The sequence below is a fragment of the Carcharhinus amblyrhynchos genome, chromosome 28 (assembly GCF_965287045.1).
Source record: "Carcharhinus amblyrhynchos chromosome 28, sCarAmb.v2.hapA, whole genome shotgun sequence".
Classification (NCBI taxonomy): Eukaryota; Metazoa; Chordata; class Chondrichthyes; order Carcharhiniformes; family Carcharhinidae; genus Carcharhinus; species Carcharhinus amblyrhynchos.
The window spans coordinates 8,710,124-8,730,605 of record NC_137351.1 but is presented as its reverse complement, the minus strand read 5'-3'; the positions used below and the strand labels follow the sequence as shown (position 1 = coordinate 8,730,605).

The 20,482-nt window shown below is 45.1% G+C and overlaps 1 protein-coding gene across 6 annotated transcripts in view; it reads left to right on the top strand.

Annotated features, from left to right (window-relative positions):
* LOC145359417 (synaptic vesicle glycoprotein 2B-like) overlaps positions 1-20,482 on the top strand; it is a 142,846-nt gene that overhangs the window by 53,466 nt on the left and 68,898 nt on the right. The window contains exon 1 of one of the 6 annotated variants that reach the window (XM_080213959.1): positions 14,739-14,826. The exons of the other annotated variants lie outside the window; for them this stretch is intronic. The gene's annotated coding sequence lies outside the window, so the exon portion shown is untranslated. Of the gene's footprint in view, positions 1-14,738; positions 14,827-20,482 lie in introns of those variants that run through there. 6 annotated transcript variants of the gene reach the window in all.

Genomic DNA, 20,482 nt, shown 5'->3' with positions numbered 1-20,482 from the left:
GGAGTTTTCACATTCTCCTCGTGTCTGCATGGGTTTCCTCCGGGTGATCCGGTTTCCTTCCAGACTTCAAAGATGTGCAGGTTTAGGTGCATTGGCCATGCTAGATTACCTTCTAATGATCAGGAGGGTAAATATGTGGGCTTAAGGGGGCAGGACAGTAGCTGGTTGGGATTGTTGTCAGTGCAGGCTCGATGGCCAGAATGGCCTCCTGCCCTGTAGATTCTGTGATTGTTTGCAGCAGCATGACTGAGACTGACAATTTAGGAGGGTTGAGTGAAGAAAGATATTGAAGCAACATTACTCATTGCTTGGCCTCTGCGCACAGTTGTCTAAAAGTGCTGGCGCAATATATTTTATTTGTTTTATTGTGCTTTGAAAGTATTCCTCCTGAGTTAAAGAGCATTTGGATAATAAAACATTACCCAAAACTCTATCATTTTTGTTTTATTGGCTAGTAAAATCCTCAAATGTTTTGTTGTAGAAGAAGACAGCAGCTAGCACCACTGCCTCACAGTGCCAGGGACCCAGGTTTGATTTTGGCCTTGGGTTACTGCCTGTGTGGAGTTTGCCCATTCTCTCCGTGTCTATGTGGATTTATCCGGGTGCTCCAGTTTCCTCCCACACTCCAAAGGTGTGCAGGTTAGGCGGATCAACCATGCTAAGTTGACCTTAGTGTCAGGGGAATTAGCAAGGTAAATGCATAAGGTTATGGGGATTGGGCCTAGGTGGGATTTTTGTTGGTTCAGGCTTGATGGGCCGAATGGTCTCCTTATACACTGTAGGGATTCTGTGATTCTGTGAGACCATTTGGCTTGTTATGCCTCTGCTAGCTCTCTGAAAGATCCACCTATTTCAATCTGCCATGACCTCATATCTCTGTCATTTTCACTTTGTTAAATATTTATTCATTCTTTTTAAAAGCTTTTTGGATTTGAATTTCCCTGACATTTTTGAAAGGACATTAAGTGTGTGGTGTAAGAATAAAACTTGCTGGGTTGAAAGTGTGAATTTTATGCATAATTTTGGCTCTGACCACTGATTACCTTGACTACTTGCCTCTATTTGCCTGGAGGTACTATGCCATAAACATGAAGGTTTAGCAATTGAGTTCTGACAAAACAAAGCTTTTATGGAGCTGCAAGTGTGGGCACCTTGCAACTCATTCCATTAAAGGTGTAGTGTTCTGTGCCTGGCACTTAGTAGCATACTGCAGGATGGTTCAGGGACTGAGGGATTGGCTGCACACTATTGATCAGGTTGTACTGAAAGCTCTTTCTCCCGATGACTCCCATAAGGTGGAGTAGCAGAACACTTGCTCTTTTAAATTGAGATCTTCAGAAGGGGCAGCATGGTGGCACAGTGGTTAGCACTGCTGCCTCACAGCACCAGGAACCAAGGTTCAAGTATGGCCTTGGGTAACTATGTAGAGTTTGCACATTCCCTCCGGTTTCCTTCACACTCCAAAGATGTGTGGGTTAGGTGGATTGACCAGGCTAAATTGCCCCTTAGTGGCCCAAGATGTGCGGAGTAGATGGATTGGCCATGCTAAATTGTCCCTTAATGTCCAAAGATGTGCAGGTTAGGTGGATTGGCCATACCAAATTGTCCCTTAGGGTCCAAAGATGTGCAGGTTAGGTGGTTTGGCCATGCTAAATTGCTCCTTAGTGTAAAAGATGTGCAGGTTAGGTAGATTGGCCATGCTAAATTGCCCCTTAGTGTCCCAAGATATGTAGATGAGGGGGATTAGCAGGGTAAAAATGTGGGGTTACAGGAGTAGGATCTGGGTAAAATGCTCTATTGAAGATTTGATGCAGACTAGCTGGACTGAATGGTATCCTTCTATACGTTGGGGATTCTATTCTATGAATTTCTAGAATAAATGTTGTTTTTAGTGTTTGTGAAGTCTTGGCAAAGTGCCCCAGAAAGTCTCCCAATTTATGCCCTGCAGTTACTGACCTACTTCCTCTCAATTTGCCTTATTAACTCCACATAAGGGTGGCACAGTGGCACAGTGATACAGTGGTTAGCATTGCTGCCTCACAGCGCCGGGGACCCAGGTTCGATTCCCGGTTTGGGTCACTGTCTGTGCAGAGTCTGCACATTTTCCCCGTGTCTGCGTGGGTTTTCTCCGGGCGATCCAGTTTACTCCCAGAGCTTGAACGATGTGCTGGTGGTGCATTGACCATGCTACATTCTCTCTCAGTGTACCCGAACAGGCACTGGAGTGTGGCGACTAGGGGATTTTCACATTAACTTCATTGCAGTGTTAGTGAAAGCCTACTTGTGTGACTAATTTAAAAAACCTTTAAATATGTGATAATTTCTAATCCAGTTCCATTTTCTACAAAGCTGCTGCCTCACAGAGCCCAGGACTTGGATTTGATTCCTGGCTGGGATCACTGTCTGTGTGGAGTTTGCACATTTTCCCAGTGTCTGCTTGGGTTTCCTCCGGGTGCTCTGGTTTTCTCCCACAGTCCGAAAGATGTGCTGGATTGGCCGTGCTAAATTCCCCCTCAGTGTATCCGAATGGGCTCCACGGTGCGGTGATTAAGAGATTTTCATAGTAACTTCATTGCAGTGTTAATGTAAGCCTACTTGTAACATTAGTTAAAAAAAACTTTAAGTATGTGATCACTTCTAATCCAGTTCCATTTTCTACAAAGCGTAAATTGTGCAATGTAGGTCTTTAGGTTTTACGAACCTACAGAAGGATGCACCATGTTCATACATTGTCATATGTTCCATTCATCTTACATCCCCACTGACTTACAGACATTTGCAATTATAATGCTGAATAATGCATTTACCAAGCGGTTATGAGCATAACTCATCCTCCCAAAGAGGACAGAGGAACTTGCAATAATGATTTATCACATTGAAGAAAGCCTGCTCCCCATGTCAGGCTCGTGCCAGACACGTTTACCATCCAGCTCGAACGTCAAGTGATGGGATAAGCCTTATCCTTTCTGAAAGGCAAAAATGCTGGATTAAACAGCAAATCATCGGATCAGTCAAATAAAATGTAGTTCAAAATGTACATTAAAAAAAAGCTCACCGGACTTTTAATCAGACACTGTCGCCTCGGTTTGATATCTCAGATGTTCTGTTCCATGGGCAACTGAGGGCTAAATTGTGTAGCAGTTATGACCCTGGACTAGTAATCAAAATGCCTGAAGTAATAATTCTGCAGAACACAGGTTCAAATCCCATGATGGCGGTTTAGAAGTTGGAAATCAGTTATTTTAAAAAAAATCGAGAAATTGAAGTATCAGCTGTCGGGTTGTTGTAAAAGTCCAAGTGGTTCATTGATGGCCTGAGGGGAAGGAGAGCTGGTGTCCCCACATGCGCTGGCTTGCCAGTGACCCCTAACCCATTGCATTGTGGTCCACTCTTAATGTCCCTTTGAAGTGGCGGTTCAGTATTAAACCAGGGCACAGATGAGGTGGTCAAATGGGCCGATATGTGGCAGATGGAATTTAACCCTGAAAAGTACATAGTGATGAACTTTGATGTGGAGATGCTGGCATTGTCCCTTTGTCCACTCATACTGTCTGTACCTGTAAAGACGTGATTACCTGTGAAGGCTAGCATTTCAATCATTATCTTGAAATTGTGCCTTTGTCTATATATGCCGTGTTTGTGAAAACTACCTCCCCACTCACCTGATGAAGGAACAGCGCTCCGAAAGTTCGTGGTTCCAAATAAACTTGTAAGACTTTAACCTGATGTTGTGGAGGGGTGGGGTGGGGGGGGGGGGGGGGGGGTGGGGGGGAGGTGGTGGTGTCTCCCACCTCTGCTCCACTCCATCTAGCATCCTGGGGAGAACCCGCTCTGAGGAACACAGCACTGTCTTCTTGCCTGTCATCCATCCCCTGCATAAGTTGTGGACCAAGTACTGGGGGCCATTTACATGGAACTCCCTAGTGTTTGTGGCAATTAAATCATTGTGGGGTGGGAGAATCAGGGGCAACATGCCACTGGAGAAGCGTGAAGCTCTTGGGCATAAAAATTATTGCTAATGAGCTATAAAATTCGGCCTGGAATCACGCTGGCACCATCAGTGGGAAACATTCTGTTTTTCACAGCATAACCAACACTCTGCCATTTTTTGGTAACATTTCACCCAGTGTTTCCCTTTTGTTTACCTGGCTTTCAACTGAGCTGTGCATTGACTGCTGCATCCATTTTGTCCTTGAGGCAGCTTTCTGCTTTGACAAGTTGCGCTGCTTACATTCTTATCTCTTTCCTCTGATCAGGGCTGAATCGGATATTAAACACTGCTTGCACCCGCACTCTGCTGCTTATTGTCTGTGGATCTGAACGTGTTTGTCATTCTCCAAATTAAAAAAAAAGTAAGGATCTGAACAGAGATGCAGGAAATGAAATAAAATGCAAAGGGAAGTGAGGCTGTATTTGCTGCATAAACTCAAAAGTTAGATATAACTACAGATAAGATTAAGTTGACAAAGTTAAAAGTTAGTTGGCGGGTCTTGGGCTCTCGAAACAACTTGTTGGGCATAACTTCTCATTGTATGGAAGAGGAAAGACCGGTCAAGGTCAAATCTTGGCTGAAGAGATTTGGTTTATTATTGTCACATGTATTAATCTGCAGTGAAAAGTATTGTTTCTTATGTGCATAACAGACAAAGCGTACCATTCATAGAGAAGGAAAGAAGAGAGTGCAGATTGTTGTATTACAGTCATAGCTAGAGTGTGGAGAAAGATGGATTTAGTGTGAGTTAGGTCCATTCAAAAGTCTGATGACAGCAGGGAAGAAGCTGTTCTTAAATCGGTTGGTACATGATCTCAGACTTTGTGCCTTTTTCCTGACAGAAGAAGGTGGAAGAGAGAATGTCCGGTGTGCATGGGGTCCTTCATTATGCCGGCTGCTTTTGTGAGGCAGTAGCAAGTGTAGTCAGAGTCAATAGATGGGAGACTGGTTTGCGTGATGGATGGGCTACATTCACAACCCTTTATAGTTTCTTGTAATCTTGCGCAGAGCAGGAGCCATACCAAGCTGTGATAGAATCAGAAAGGTTTCCCGGTGGGCCATGTTCACTGCCTCAAGAGAAAGGGCAACAATGTTGAGCGCATGGATGCTGGAGCCGCAGTCTAACTGGTTGCTGTGCTTGAGTATCTGACCACTGGAACCCTTGAAGTGACCATTAACTTGGCCTGTGACAAGAAGAGGACCCACATCATCCCCAGACACCAGCAGCTGGCCGTCTGCAACAATGAGGAGCTCAGCAAGCTGCTGGGAGGGGTGACCATTGCTCAGGATGGGATGCTGCCTAAATCGGGCTGTGCTGCTGCCCAGGAAAATCAGTGCTGGTGTGGGCTTGAAAACCAAGGGAAGAGACCATTCTTTAATCTAATAATCCACCAGAAACATCGCCCGGGTTGGATTCCCGGCTTGGATCGTTGTCTGTGTTAAGATTGCACCATGTCCCCATGTCTGTGAGGGATTCCTCCATTGTCCAACGTGCTTGTTTGGTGCATTGGCTATGCTAAATTCTCCCTGAACAGGCGCCAGAGTGTGGCGACTGGGGGATTTTCACAGTAACTTCATTGCAGTGTTAATGTAAGCCTACTTATGACACTAATTAATAAATAAACACTACTATTACAGTGATAAACACCATTCATACGACAGAAATACCTTTATCAGTGGAGTATTAACGTTAGACTACAAAAATAAACACCTAGAAAATGAAAAAAATCTAACACTTTGCCCCATATATTTGTAAGGAGGGGCTGGGTTGCAATGCAGTTGAGAAGCAGAGAAGAATGGAGTTCCCTCAGGTCTTGTCGAGTTTCACATTAATGTTTGAAAAATCTTCAGATAAAAGTAAATCACTGCAGCTGCTGGCATCTGAAACAAAAACAGAAACTTTGGAAAGTCTCAGCAGGGGTGGCACGGTGGCACAGTGGTTAGCACTGCTGCCTCACAGTGCCAGGGACCCAGGTTCAATTCCCAGCTCGGGTCACTGTCTGTGGGGATCTGCATGTTCTCCCCATGTCTGCATGGGTTTCTCCTGGGTGCTCTGATTTCCTCTCATACTCCGAAGATGCGTGGGTTAGGTTGATTGGCCATGCTAAATTGTCCCTTTGTGTCAGGGGGATTAGCAGGGTAAATATGTGGGGTTAAGGGATAAGGCCTGGTGGGATTGTTGTTAGTGCAGGCTTGATGGGCTGAATGGCCTTCTTCTGCATTGTAGGGATTCTATGATTCTAGGTCTGATAGCATCTGTGGAGAGAGAATACAGTTTTCTCCCACAGCCCAAAGATATGTGTGTTAGGTGGATTTGCCATGCTAAATTGCCCCTTTATGTCAGGGGGACTAGCTCGGGGAAATGCATGGGGTGGCGATAGGGCCTGGGGGTTTGTGGTTAGTGCAGACTTGATGGGCCAAATGGCCTCTTTCAGCACTGTTGGATTCTGTGATTCTATGTTGTCAGTCCTGCTGAGATCTTCCGGCATTTTCTGTTTTGTTCGAAAAGCCAGATCGAGAGGCTGTGTAGTGGATGGGCCTGTCGCCACAGCCATGGGACAGAGAGGAGGGATGGATTGGAAAACTGGATAGCTGGGGAGTTGGGGGATGAACAGTAGGGAGGGAGGGATGATTGGAGGTAATTTACCTGGTGGAAATCAGAGGTTGAAGCAATGAAAGGAGGTCTTTTGTGGGGAGCAGGTGCAGAAAGAGAGATCAACAGAATCAGGGGCATAAGCCACACCGAAGAGAGTGTAAAAGAAAAATGGACAGATTGGAAAGACCAAGTGGGAGATTGTGATGTTGTGGTGTCCATTATGGGTCTGGGGTGGTGCTGACTGATGGCTGGGTGTTTAAGAATGGCAAGCAAGTAAACTGGATCCAGCAAGCTAACCATAGATGGTGACCTTTTTGGTTCCATTAGTCCAGATCTCCCATTAGCTGTTGGTTTTGCTGAGGCCTGGGAAATTCAACTGACCTGCATATAAAATGGAGACCCAAGCTTGAGTGATGCAGCCAATGATTAAACTGCTTCTAGAATCTAGATGGTCCAGTCCTCGTCTTGCCTCTGCCTTATCTTTCTCCACAACCCAAACCCGATTGTTTGGGGAGAAATTCCCTGCTGTAATGCTGCTGACACATTCATTGCCCTTCTGTTATTTTCTTTTCTATTTTCTCTCCCTTTGGCTTTAAATATAACGTTATTATTTTTCTATTTAACCCAATCTATATTTTACTGCTTACATAGAAAAAAACAGTGAGAATCCTTGAGGTGCTTTCCTCATGATGCCATGATTTCAGCGAGGCCCATCAGGTTGGCCTCTCGGAGTACGAGCTCCCTGATTGAGGCCACAATTGCCTGCCCAACCAGGGAGCCTCACCTGTATATTAATATGGATGTGTCAGGTCTACTGACATTCTGGATTCTGACTTTGTGCCAGGAGTGGAGACTAGTTTGTAAAGAAAGGGAATCTGGCAAAGGGACACCGGCTTCTGAAGACATATTTATATTCCATATGGATATTTTCCCAACACTTTGTTTCACCCTCTCTGCTTGCCATATGTAGCTATCCCCTTATTTGATTATTTAGCTTCCCTTTGAATGTGTAATGACTTTAATTAGGCCATTGAAGTTGGACTATTGGAATACAAACTCCTTGATTAAGAGATCAATTGATGGGTCAATCAGGGAGACTTTACTTTGAATATAACCGGGAGTGTCAGTTCCTCTGGCACTCCAGAAGGTAGACTGCTGACTGATAGCACTCTGTGTACTGCTGTTAGAGTTTGTAAATAAAGGAATTCTGGTGAAGGGACTTCAGCCTCTGTGAATGTATTACAGAATGCATCTATACTATTCACCTGGTAGCAAGCTCATAGAATTATACAGCTCAGGAGAAGGCCATTCGGTCCATTGTGCATTTGTAAGCACAAGTTCAGGCCTGAGGTGACAATGTGGATCTCCCCTTCAGCGAGTCGATTTCACTTTCGTCACTCTGGGGCCTGTTATGTATGCACCTATCACCTAAAGAATCACAAAGTAGGCTTGGTAACTTGAACACTGGGAGCTGTGTATTGGAGGTGTGCACTGTTCCACAATCAGATCTAAGAGTGAACAACTGGGTTTTATGTTTTTAAAGTTTATTTATTAGCGTCACAAGTAGGCTTACATTAACACTGCAATGACGTTACTGTGAAAATCCCCTAGTCGCCACACTCTGGCGCCTGTTCGGGTACTCTGAGGGAGAACTTAGCATGGCCAGTGCACCTAACCAGCAAGTCTGTCCAACTGTGGGAGGAAACTGGAGCACCCGGAGGAAACCCACGCAGACACAGAGAGAATGCGCAGACTCAGCACAGACAGTGAACCAAGCTGGGAACCGAACGTACGTCACTTGTGCTGTGAGGCAGCAACGCTAACCACTCTGCCACTGTGCCGTCACACACTGGGAGGAACCTGACCCACACTCTTAAAGGGGCAGTAGGCACCCCAAACCCCAACATACATTATATGCATATACTACAGGCTAAGACTCTGGGTTCAGGCTGCACTTGTACAGTAACCTACAGAAATTGCACAACTGTGGTGTAAATGCGTGCACGCATATTAATCATTAATAATTCCTTCAGATTCCCATGTGGCGGAATTTTGACAGGAATCTCCAATCACTGATCAATTTAACTGGGGAAATTTGCATTTAACTTCGGGCTGGCATCATTGTGCAGGCAGCACTTGCTCGTTTGCGGCTGCCTATATCGATGAATGCCAGTCGACTCTGCTTTACTTGTTCATGGCAGAGATGAATCAGCCACACCCTGAGCTCCGGAGTCTGTACACTGCAGCAGCACAGTCAGGGATTCTCAGTCAGTGTGATATGTGACCAGCTTCTGTTTATCTCACTTGCACAGAGCAGCAGTGGAAAGGTGTCACTGCTGTGGTAAACGGATGTCTTTTTAAAAGAAAAAACTTTTAGGCAGGACTGATAGATATTTATAGGGACGTTGTTGAAGGGAAATGTTAGATTCAGCCCAGTGCCAGACCTTGAGACTCAGAATACTGTCTCTTCTCAACAAACACCCATCTCCGTCTCAGGTAAATGCTAGTTTGCGTTTGATTGTTTTGAACTAAATGCCTTAGTGTGAAAAAATTCTTGAAAAATTTTGACCGGCTCTTCATGGCATGTCGCCACTGCATATGAGGATGGGGAATTTGGCACTCAGCCAAATCTCCCTTCACTGCAGTGGGACCAGAAAATCCCACCGGTGTAAACGGCTGGAAAGTTCTGCCCGATATTTTGCTATTTTTAACTTATAAAGCAAGAATAAAAGTTGAATTATTTTCTATTTTAATCCCATTTTGGTCCGTAACCTTGCATGATATTACATTTCAAATGCTCATTTGAATGGTTCTTAAATATTCACTGGAGTTTTACCGCCCCACTCACTGCGGGAATCGGAGGGGGCGAGGGGCGGACCACGGAAAGGTCCATTGACTTCGGATGGGATGTTACGGTTTTGGGATGAGCGCGGCTGTAAGGTCCTGTCCGTATGAGGGTTGCCGTTTCTACCACCCTTTTCAGGTGGTGAGTTCCAAATTCCCACCACCCTCTGGGTGAAAAAGTTTTCGCTTAAGTCCCCTCCAAATCTCTGATGCCTTATCTTAAATCTGTGCCCCCTGGTTACTGATCCCTCTACTACGGGGATAGGTTCTGTTCTATCTACTCTACAATTTTGTACACCTCGATCAGGTCCTCCCCTCAGCCTTCTCTGCTTTAAGGAAAACAACCCCAGTCTAACCAGCCTCTCTTCGGAGCTGAAACGCCCCAGCCCCCAGGCAACGTCCTGGTGACTCTCCTCTGCACACTTTCTAGTGAAAAGCAGAAAATTCAAGAAATGCACAGCAGACTCTAAAAACAGGAAATGGGTAACTTTAAAACCTGAGGTGCAGACCCTGTGAATGGGATGATTTGAACAACTGATGCAGCGCTACTCTGTTCAGCTGCCAATCAACACATTTTGTGCTTCCGTAATATGCTGCTTAATATAGCAAGAGGGTGTAAATTAAGTCAAAATCTGAGCTGAGCTGCATCATTGCGGCATAGTGGCACAGTGGTAAACACTGTTGCCTTAACAGTAGTGCTGATGTGGAGATGCTGGCGTTGGACTGGGGTAAACACAGTAAGAAGTCTCACAACACCAGGTTAAAGTCCAACAGGTTTATTTGGTAGTAAACTTCACTAGCTTTCAGGGTTTGCCCCTTCGTCAGGTGAATGGGAGTTCTGGTCAGAAGTGGGAATCCTGTTTGTGATCAGAACTCCCACTCACCTGACGAAGGGGCAAACCCCGAAAGCTAGTGGCGTTTACTACCAAATAAACCTGTTGGACTTTAACCTGGTGTTGTGAAACTTCTTACTGTGTTAACAGCAGTGCTAACATTGTCTGTACCTTTAAGACTTGATTACCTGTCAAAATTCGCATTCCAACCATTATTTTGTAAATTGAGTTTGTTTTATATGCCCTGTTTGTGAACAGAATTCCCACTCACCTGATGAAGGGATAGCGCTCCGAAAGCTTGTGGCTTGTGCTACCAAATAAATCTGTTGGACTTTAACCCAGTGTTTGTGAGACTTCTTACTGTGTTTATCCCAGTCTAACACCGGCAACTCCCCATCATGCCTAACAGCGCCAGGTACCCAGGTTCACTATCTCGGATCACTGTCTGTGTGGAGTTTGCACATTCTCCCCATGTCTGCCTGGGTTTCCTCCAGGTGCTCCGGTTTCCTCCCATAGTGCGAAGATGTGAGGGTTAGGTTGATTGGCTGTGCTAAATTGTCCCTTAGTGTCAGGGGGACTAATTTGGGTAGATGTGTGGGCTTACAGGAGTGGGGCCTGGCTTGAGGGTTGTGGTTGGTGCAGACTCGATGGGCTGAATGGCCTTCTTCTGCACTGTAGGGATTCAATGTTTGCACTCACGTTACAATGGTAAAAACCAGTGAGTAGCCTTTGAGCCACGTCTCTCACGATGAACACAGCCTCCTGTGTTCATCGACAAGGGAATCTATGAAAGCATTGTGGATATTTGAGGTAGGAAACATGTCCTAACGTAGAGGAGTGCTTTTAGAATGGAAAGTAGCTTGTTAAAAAAGAAGAGTGGGTCGGGTAGATATGAAAATAATCTAAATGAATGAGAATCTAAATGAGAAAAATGGCTTTAAAAATAGAGTTGGCATGAAGTGTAATTAATCTTTTGTCATTTTCCCAGGTAGGGTTGGGCCTAATTTAGATCATATCCTCTGTGATTAATATAGGCTGCTTTCCCTCGAGATCAAACAGACTGTGAGCTTTTGTAAAGTGTTTCATAGATACTTTGCTTCCTCTGAGATAAATCAGCATTTTCGAATCAACCCCATTTGTGTTTATTGTAGTTTTACTTTATTGCTAAGACTTATAGGCAATTAAACCAGTCAAACATCAGTAAAAGAAGAAGCTAAAGGCAGTTTTGCAATTTTTGCTGCCTCGGCACTGCTCCTGCCGTAGGGAGTTGACCCCTGTTTTACATTTGGCGTTGGCCCCCATACCTGTGGAGGCTTCCTGATGAGGGAGAATGCATGTGTTGGGTACGTTTTCCAGTGCATTGTATAGTTCCATTTGGAGCTAATGTACGTGGTCACTGCCCGTGTCCCCTCTGATGTGGCGTGCTTGGCCAGTTCCCTGGGCAGCAGCAGGCGCACGGTGGTCTGGATCTCTCGGGAGCTGATGGTCTGTCACTTGTTGTAATGGGCCAGGCGGGAAGCCTCACCCGCGATGCACTTGAAGATGTTGTTGATGAACAAGTTCATGATGTTCATGGCCTTGGAGGAGATGCTGGCATCAGGGCGAACCTGCTTCATCTCTTTGCAGATGGAGTAACTCTCCTTCCTGGACTAGCTCCTCTTCTTGCTTCTTTGGTGGTGACTTCCTCTGGGCTTTCTTAGCGTCCATTGAATCAGAGAAGTTTACAGCATGGAAACAAGCCCTTCAGCCCATGTCACCCTTTCTTTTTAACCACTTAGTGAGTCCCAATTGCATGTGTTTGGCCCATATCCCTCTCTACCCATCGTACCCATGTAACTGTCTAAATGTTTTTTAAAAGGCAAAATTGTACCTGCCTCTACTACTACCACTCGCAGCTTGTTACCAGCTTCCCAGATGGAAGCTGGACTTTTTTATCATCAGGCATGGTGCATACAGGTCACAGATACAGAATAACTACTTTAATGTCATAACAACATGAGCAGCACTGTCATGGGAAGCCATCGACTGTAGGTTCCACCCCAAGTCACACACAGCTTTGTCTTGGAACTACCATTCCACTCATCACACTGATGCTTATCTTACAGCACCATTGCTGTCATGTAGGCAGCCAATTTATACACTGTAAGATCCCACAAACAGCAAATGAGATCAATGGTTGGAGAATCTATTTTAATGCAAAAAAAACACAGATGCTCAAAATTGGGAATAAAAATGGGAAATGTGAGAAATACTCAGCAGGTCTGGCAGCATCTGTGGAGAGAGAAACAGAGTGAATTGCTGGAATTTTACTGCCTCACCCACCCGGGGCTGGTAAGATACTGCCTGAGGCCAACAGAGAATGCCATCCTGCGAGCCTCGCCTGTCCCAATTCTGGGATGGACAAGGCGGTAAAATTCAGGCCAATATTTCCATTAACTCTGTTTCTTTCGCCACAAAAGCAGCCAGACCTGCTAAGTTTATCCAACATTTTCTGTTTCTATTTCAAATTCGAGATCTGTGCCTTTTCATTAGATCTGATGGTCAGATCACAGACATGGGTGGTATTTTATCAGAAATATGGAGATGTCCCAATGTGAGGATCATGTAAGAGTCCTGAGCAAGGATTGGCAGCCAGGCTGCATTGGCAATATGTCCTGAGGTAGAAGATGTGGTGAGTCATACTCTTGAACTGTTGCAGTCCATGTGGTGTAGGTACATCCGCCGTGCTGTTAGGGAGAGAGTTCCATGATTTTGACCCAGCAACAGTGAAGGATCATCCAAGTCAGGATGATGCGTGGTTTGGAAGGGAACCTCCAGGTTGTGGTATTCTGAAGCATCTTATCCTTTGAGGTGGTAGAAGTCAAGGGTTTGGAAGGTGCTGTTGAAGGAAACTTAGTGAGTTGCAACAGTGCATCTTGTAGAAGGTGTCCTTTTGGGCCCAAGATGACTGCCGCTGAGGGCAGTATCTTCCAGTCCCACAAAATTCTTGCCCACTGTCCTTCTGCTAGGCTGTCAAACTTTCCATCCCGCTCATGATGTTTCCAGCAGTGGGTGGAATCAGAAAATCCCAGTGGTGGAGGGAGTGAATATTTGTGAATGGGATGCTAGTTGGGTGGGCTGCTTTGTCCTGGATGGTGTCCAGTTTCTTTGAATGTTGCCTTCATCAGTCAGAGCATTGAGTACAAGAGTTGGGACGTTACGTAACAACTGTACAAGACAGTGGTGAGGCCACATTTGGAGTGTTGTGTACAATTCTGGTCGCCCTGCTACAGAAAGGGTTTTAAAAGTTTATTTATTAGTCACAAGTAGGCTTACATCCACACTGTAATGAAGTTACAGTGAAAATCCCCTAGTCACCACATGTTCAGGTACACTGAGGAAGAATTTAGCATGGCCAGTTCACCTAATACGCACATCTTTTGGACTGTGGGAGGAAACCAGAGCACCCGGAGGAAACCCATGTAGACACAGGGAGAATGTGCAAACTTCACAGAGACAGTGCCCAAGCTGGGAATCGAACCCAGGTCACTGACGCTGTGAGGCTGCACTGCTAACCACTGTGCCACTGTGCCTTGGAAAGGATGCAAAAAGATTTACAAGATTGTTACTGGGACTGGAAGGTTTGAATTTGAAGGAGAAGCTGGGACATTTTCCCCTGGAGCGTAGGAGGATGAGGGGTGACCTTGTAGAGGTTTATAAAATCATGAGGAGCATAGATCAGGTGAACAGCCAATGTCTTTTCCCTGGGGGAGGAGAGTTCAAAACTGGAGGACATAGGTTTAAGTTGAGAGGAGAAAGAGTTAAAGGGAAGCCGAGGGGCAACTTTTTTCAGGTGACGTATGTATGGAATGAGCCGCCACAGGAGGTGGCACAATTACAGCATTTAAGAGACATTTGGATAGGTACATGAAATGGGAAAGGTTAATGGGCCAAACGCAAGCAAATGGGACTAGTTGAGTTTAGGAAAGCTGGTCGGCATGGAAGAGTTGGCCTGTTTCTGTACTGTTTATCTCACTGACTCTATGGGCAGGATTTTACGGTCCCACTCGGGTGAGACCAGAAGTTCCCGCCCGAAGTCAACGGCGATTTCCGTTGTTGGATCCTCGCCTGCTCTGATTCCTTGGCAGGAAGGCAGTCTGAGTGAAATTAAGGTCAATCTGAGCCAAATTAGGGACCGTTTTGTGGAGCGGTCCCACGCACGGTGGAAGACAGGATTGCATTAGTCCAAATTCAATCGGTGCGGATTCCAGAATTTTGAAAGATTATTCAAGGTGTAATTTTGTCATTAGAATAAAGAAGGTTGCATCAAATGCTGCATATCTATTTCTGGAGGGTGGACTGGGACGATATTTGATTTTATTGGTGAAATAAAACATTCTAATCTGCAAGCTGAGGAGTTGAGATCAGCTGCTGATGGACAAGAAAATCCATTTTCATCCCCGTAATTGTTTTTTTCCAGATAACAGTGCAATCTTCCGGCTGAAGCTCTCACGATGAAATCTGCCTATTTGGGTGGACTGCCATTTTGCTGGAACGAGGAGCAAAATATTTACTTATTCATGGTATAATTGAGGTTCCTGCTTTTTTTAAAGTTATATTGTACCCCAGTCAACATCTCCAACAAGGGCTTATTAATGCCTGGGCTTGCTGTAGCCTTGCAGTATCCATGATCAATGAATGATAATCTTACTCAAGTCATTTTACCACAAGATTACGGTTAGGATGAGGGTTGGGTTAATGGTTAGGGTTAGAAAACTCAGCGGCAAGACGTGCGCTCCTGTATTAGGGTTAGGGTTATGGGTCAGGGTTTGAATTAAGGGGTCAGCGCAAGGAATTATGTTATTGTTATGTTATGGGCAGCACGGTGGCACAGTAGTTAGCACTGCTGCCTAACAGCGCCAGGGACCCACGTTCAAATTCGGCCTTGGGTGACTAATTGTGTGGAGATTGCATGTTCTCCCTATGTCTGCGTGGATTTCCTCTAGGTGCTCCGGTTTCCTCCTACAGCATAAAGATGTGCAGGTTAGGTGGATTGGCCATGCTGAATTAACCCTAGTGTCAGGGGGATTAGCGGGGTAAACGGGAATAGGGCCTGGGTGGGATTGTGGTTGGTGCAGACTCGAAGGGCCGAATGGCTCCCTGCACTGCAAGGATTCTATTACAGCTGGGCATAACGGGACCACCGTCCTCAATTGCACTCTGTCACTTTTTGGCCGGATCACATCGGCTTTCTTGCCCTGATGCCCTTGTTCCCAATCTTCTGGTCTTGATGTTTGTGGTCTTCATTGTGTAGAACTGGCAGAGGGCCAAAGGACAGAGACAGGAGTGACAGGGTTAACGAGGAAGGGAGGGGAGAGAAGCCTGGTGGGGAGGGGTAAGAGAAGAAAGAGGCAGACAGACAGTACGGAGGAAAGAGAGAGAGAGAGCTGGCAAGGAGGCCAATTCTTTGTTCTTTGCTCTTTTGGGGTTTGGGGGTCACTTTTTGATGCACCTTTCAGAGTTAACTTTTGAAGTTGTCCTTGAGTTTGGTGTCATTTATGGTTAGAGTTAGAATGGAATTCATTGCCGCAGAGGGAAATGGAGGCCAGATTGTTGAGGCCAGAGAGATAAGTTCTTGATTGGTAAAGGCATCAAGGGTTACGGGGAAAAAGCGGGAGAATGGGTTTGTGAAATTTATTAGCCATGATTGAATGGCGGCGCAGATGTGATGGGCCAAATGGCCTAATTCTGCTCCTATATCTTATAGTCTTATTTAGGGATGGGCAATAAATGCTGGCCTTATTGTCTAGAGTTAGGATTAAGGATCAGGTTAGGCACTGGCTTAACAGAAGTCACCCTCCTACCCTGCTTTGTGTGGTTTGCAAATTCAGAGATAGTTCCCTCATCTAAATCATTAATATATAGTGAATGTGTAGATTAGGAAGGATTAGTGGGGTAAATTTGCAGGGTTATGATGATCAGGCATGGATAAGATGCTCTGTCGGATACTCGGTATAAATCTGATGGGTCGGATGGCCTCTTTCTGCACTGTAGGGATGCTGTGATTCTGAGGCTAATATTGAGGTGTATTCCCACAGGTGTTGTGAAGGGAACTTCGGGAAATGGGAAGTGGGTTCCTAGTGGCTTAACCAGGTAACTGGTTAATGTAAAATAATGTGAGCGTGAGGATACTTGCTGGGAACTCCAATCTCCTCACCACAGCTCATCCTTGATGATAATCAGCAGCTCTGATGAAAATGGATTAATGGAATAGAAGCTCAAAGTTGAGGAAAGTGACTAGCTGCAGGAAGTGACATTAATTACAATGAAAATAAATGAGCTTCCTCTCTCCCACTGGCTGAGTGACGATCAAATACATCACTAGCTGTATTGCTAAGCCTCACTGACAAGGCCAACTGACTGCACCACAGCTGTCCCAGGTTGGCCACAGTTTTTGGAAGAGAAGGATCGCCTGGGATTCCTCTCCTGACTGAACCGTTGCCCCATGGCTCCTTGAGGTTTTTTTTCCTTTCTTGGGATGTGGGCTTCGTTGGCTGGGCCAATATTTATTGTCCATCCCTAAATGCCCTTAACAGAGGTGACCTGTTGGAGGTTTACAAGATTTGGGTGGCATGGACAGAGTGGGTAGTTAGATGCTCTTTCCTAGGGTAGAAAAGTCACGTACTAGGGGACATAGGTTTAAGGTGCATGGGGAAAAGTTTAGAGGAGATGTGCGAGGCAGGTGTTTTACACAGAGGGTGGTGAATGTCTGGAATGCGCTGCCAGGAGAGGTGATGGGAGCAAGTACGATAGCGGCATTTAAGGGGCAAGTAGTTGAATACATGAATAGGATGGAAATGGAAGAATACGGACTCTGTAAGTGCATATGGTTTTAGTTTAGGCAGGCACCATGATCGGTGCAGGTTTGGAGGGCCAAAGGGCCTGTTCCTGTGCTGTACTCTTCTTTGTTCTTTGAGGTATTTAAGAGTCAACCACATTGCTGTGGGTCTGGAGTTACACATAGGCCAGACCAGGTAAGGATGACAGATTTCCTTCCCTTAAGGACATTAGTGAATCAGATGGGTTTTTATGACAATTGACAATGGTTTCATGGTCATCAGTAGATTTTTAATTCCAGATTTTTTAAAAATTCAAATTTCACTATCAAGCATGATGGGATTTGAACCCGTGTCCCCAGAGCACTACCCTGGGTCTCTGGATTACTAGTCCAGTGACAGCACCACCACCCCACCACACATGTGTGCTTGCTGTATGGTGACTTAGCTTCATCTCTTCATGATAGAATAACCTGTGGGAACTTACTGCCTAAACCTGGGCATGAAGGATGGGCACAGGGCGTGAGGCAGCAGTAAGAAGCTCAGACATCAAGGAGGTAGCCTCTTCAGGAGATGAATGGATAGAAGACAAGGAAATCTTAAAGAAAATTGAACTCAGTTGCGATAGCTAATAAAGATCAATTGGAAATTCTTATTCAAGAGCATGATTCAGATTAATTTTTCATGGAAGCTTTCATGGAACCCAGTAATAGTCAAGTGGGTAATGAGATGGACCTTGATGTTTGCTTATGTTTCAATCATAATTGCTTTTGCATGTGAGTACTTTCAAATTCCATTTTTATCATTTAACTGGTTTGAAACAGTATTTATCAGTTGATAAAAGACTAGTATTGATGGCATGGTGGCACAGGTTAGCATTGCTGCCTCACAACACCAGGATCCCAGATTCAGCCTTGGGTGATTGTCTGTGTGGAGTTTGCACGTTGGGTTTCCTCCAGGTGCTCCAGTTTTCTCTCACAGTCCAAAGACGTATGGTTAGGAGGATTGGCCAGGCTAAATTGCCCCTTAGTATCCCCCAATGTGTAGGTTAGGGGATTAGCGGGATATATGTGTGGGTTTACAGGAATGGGGCAGGAGGTGGTCCTCGGTAAGATGGTCTGTTGGAGAGTCGATGCAGACTCGATAAGGCGAATGGCCTCCTCTGAATCCATCTGTAGGGATTCTACGAGTTGTAAATTAGGGGGATTAGAGGGGTAAATGTGTGCGGTTACAGGGCTGGGGGTAAGACGCTCTATCGGAGAATCGGTGCAGACTCAATGGGCTGAATGACCTCCTTCTGCACTGTAGGGATTCTATGATTCGATGAGTTTAAATGGTCCTGTAAACTGGTGAGTCACAGTGATGGATGCCTGCTTTTGCCCTCCTGTGCTGAGTCTGCAGGATTTATCTTTTAAAATTCCCATCATCCCAAGACAAGTGACATCCCTGCCGTGCAAATGAATTTTAAAAATTAACAGACTGCAACGAAACAGCTTGCACTTATGAGCTGTAGTAAACTGTTCCCAGGCTTTTCACCGTAGCATTATCAAACAAAATGTGACACTGTGATGCCTAAGGAGATATTAGGACATGTAACTAAAAATCTGGTAGGTTTTAAGGAGAGAGAGAGGCAACACAGTTCAGAGAGGGAATCCCCGAGCTCAGGGCCCTGGCAGCTGATAACATGGTTGCAATTTATGGAGCAATTAAAATTGGGAATCTGCAAGAAGCTAAAATTGGAAGAACAGAGATCTCAGAGGGTTGTAGGACTAGGAGAAGTCGCAGAGATTTGTATTGATTTGATTTATTATTGTCACATGTATTGGTATACAGTGAAAAGTATTGTTTCTTGCATGCCGTACAGACGAAGTTCGTAGAGTACACAGGGGAGAAGCAAAGGAGAGGGCGGCACGATGGCACAGTGGTTAGCACTGCTGCCTCACATCGCCAGGGACTCGGGTTCAAATCTGGCCTCGGGCCACTGTCTGTGTGGAGTTTGCACTTTCTCCCTGTGTCTGCATGGGTTTCCTGCAGTTACTGCAGTTTCTCTCCCACACTCTAAAGATGTGCAGGTTAGGTTGATTGGCCATGTTAAATTGCCCCTTAGTGTTAGGGAGACTAGCAGAATAAATATTTGGGGTTAAGGAGATAGGGGCTGGGTGGGATTGTGGTGGGTGTAGACTTGATGGGTCAAAGGGCCTCATTCTGCACTGTAGAGAGTCTATGATTCTGAGGAAAGGAGAGGGTACAGAATACAGTGTTACATCTAGGGTGTGGAGAAAAATCAACTCAATATAAGGTAGATCCACTGATGGCAGCAGGGAAGAAGCTGTTCTTGAGTCGGTTGGGAAGTGAACTCAGAGTTTTGTATCTTTTTCCTGATGGAAAATGGTGGAAGAGAGAATGTCTGGGGTGAGTGGAGTTCCTTGATAATGCTTTGATTTATTATTGTCACATGTATTAGCATATAGTGAAAAGTATTGTTTCTTGCGGGTTACCCTTTGTAGTTTCCTATGGTCTTGGTCAGAGCAGGAGCTATACCAAGCTGCGATACATCCGGAAAGTGTGCTTTCTTTGGTGCTGTAAAAATTGGTGAGACCCGTAGCAGAACATGTCAAATTTCCTTAGCCTCCTGAGAAAGTAGAGGCAGGGATGGGGCGAGACCATGGGGGAAATTCAACAACAAAAGATGGGAATTTTAGAATTGAGGCGTTGCCAAACTGGGAACGATGTGGGTCTCGACAGGGTAGGTGATAGGGGAAACAGAAAAGTGGCAGTCGGTGTTGCTCCCCTGTGTGTGGGGCTGAGGCTTATTGTTGCAACATTGAGAGATTTTTACTCTGAACCTGACGTGGTGTCCGTGACCTGGAACCACTTGCTGCTGACACCTGGCTGATGCTGTGGATGATTTTCCACTTCCCAACCCTGGTACTTCGCACTATGGTCAACGTGAAAGTTTTAAAATATATAAACAAAGAGATTTATTGAGTAGGAATTAATCAATCAACAGCAGTTCTTATCAAGCGGAATAAATTGAAAAGCCATTTGGGGAGTTGAGAAAGCTTCTGTGACATTATATGGAACTCCTCATGGGATTCTCAAGTCAACATAATTAAAGGCATTTCACTGTGAATATATGTTTGGCCAAAATCTTTTATTTGCAACAGACAGTAAGTGTATTTTCTCCACATATGATATTCACATGTAAAGGACAGCACATGAATTGTGTTTTGTGTTATCATACCAAATATTTGCAAACAAATTTGAAGGAGCTTGCCAGGAAATGTTTCTCCAAAAGGATATTCCAGTATCCCTTTAAACAGTAATGGAACGGATACAGCTGCTTGCTAACAAAAGTGTTCTATAGACAGAAACCACCCCCAGAAATGCAATGGACCAGAGG